At 39.8% G+C, this 1,819-nt stretch overlaps 1 non-coding gene across 1 annotated transcript; it reads left to right on the forward strand.

Moving 5' to 3' along the window:
- Positions 1 to 459: 459 nt before the first annotated feature.
- Positions 460 to 566, forward strand: LOC141639931 (small nucleolar RNA R71). The gene has a single exon (XR_012542770.1). It is a non-coding gene; the product is annotated as a small nucleolar RNA R71 (small nucleolar RNA).
- The last annotated feature ends 1,253 nt before the right edge of the window (positions 567 to 1,819 follow it).

Consider the following 1,819-nt stretch of genomic DNA (forward strand, 5'->3'; position numbering starts at 1 on the left):
CGGTGTTTTATTGTAAAATTTTGAATAAGGGGTACCACTCTTTGTAAGCTGGGAAAGCATTAACTTGTTCGGTTGTTCCTCACACTCACTCGGTCATGACCAAAGTTCCACAATTTCACATATCCCACTTGGGATTGATGAGATGCTTGCCATGGCATTGACATGATGCTTTGATGATTTTGAGTTTTCCTCAAGCCTAGCCATAGCTTGTTCAAACTTCCGTTGATTGTGCCAATGTGAGCACTAAGTTGAGCACCCAATTGAGTAACGGAGTCCACTTATGTTTTCCTCCCCAGCCTCACAGGTCACTATATCAGAATTATGGGACCGCCATTTCTCAATCTTGTTCCATGTTTGATTGTCATCAACTTCGGTGAATATTCCATTGGATCCCATATTGAGAATGTTCTGAACTTTCATATAAACCATTCCAAAATGCACAAAAAAAACCATTCGCTAAGTCCATGGTGAGGACATGAGCGACAAATTTTCTTGAACCGCTCCCAAGCTTCATACAAAGACTCCTCATCCCTTTGCTTAAAACCCGTAATTTGAGCTCTTAGCATGTTGGTCCTTTCCAGGTGGTAGAATTTTTGTGAAAGTTAGAGCCAACTTCTTCCAAGAATCTATTCCAAGGGTGGCCTTATCAAGGCCTTCAACTATCGCTTATAGTCTTAATAAGGAAAAAAGGAAATAAGACCCATCTGACTTGGTCTGAAGTCACGCCTGCTTGAGAGATAGCATCAATGGCCAATCGCAGTGCCAGTTTCATATGAGAACGAGGTCCCTACCAGTATTCCTCAATTGGCTCTTCTCAACTAGTTGATGAAGGACTTGGCAAATAAAATACCGTGAGAGGTTGTCATGGTAGGAGTACCATTTGCAGATTCTCCTCGTGGGTACTGAGGTGACTAGAATTTTGCATTGTGTAGGTGGATTTTGTATATCAGGTAAATTGGTTTTTTTCTTCCATTGCGAAGCGATTGACAAACTCACTAGTGGGTTGGAACAACTTCACCATAACACCCTTAAAATTCCTCCTAACAAGTTCTCATTGTTCGCCACAGTTCTTTTCTGACTACTACCAAAGGCAATAAATCACGGTAAACCTTAGACATGGCCATCAAACTAAAACAATTAGAACAAACCTGAGGAGTTTTACTTCCCAAGGCTTAAGAAAGACAATAAACTAACAAAAAAGGAAATCTAAAATCAAACAAACACCGCCCTGCAGAATTCGCGCCTACTTTGATCGGTCCGTTTCGTATTCACAAATAAATAGATGTGGTCGTTGGTCACGGTCGAATCAAAACACAATTTATAGCTTAACAAGCAACTCTACAATTAGTAAAGAGGCAAGTAAAGGTCGGATCCCAAGGGATGGGAGTTGAAATGAGATTTCTATTGAAACTAGTGGTGTCTAAGGGGTGTCACAAATTGGGTTGATGTAAAAGGTTACTAAACTAGAATAACAATGAAAATAAACAAGCAAGATGAATAAAAGGGGTGTAGACAATTGATTAAAGGCACTAGGGTGTCATGGGATCATAGGGGAATCATGGGATATGATCATACAAACATGTTCTCAAATTATAAGCAAGCAATTATTGTTGTGATGGATTGAGTTGGGTTATATCTTACAATCCTAGGAAAGTTTGGGTCCCGGAGCCGAATCGATTAGATTGTACAACACCTGTCTAATGAGACTCGAGTTGGGTTATGTCTTACAAGTCTCATTGAAAAGATAGGAGATGATAGTAAATGCAAGGATTCATAGGCTTAGCATTTCATCAAATATAACATGTGCATGAGTTGAGAT

Source organism: Silene latifolia, unplaced genomic scaffold (genome assembly GCF_048544455.1).
Source record: "Silene latifolia isolate original U9 population unplaced genomic scaffold, ASM4854445v1 scaffold_623, whole genome shotgun sequence".
Taxonomy (NCBI): Eukaryota; Viridiplantae; Streptophyta; class Magnoliopsida; order Caryophyllales; family Caryophyllaceae; genus Silene; species Silene latifolia.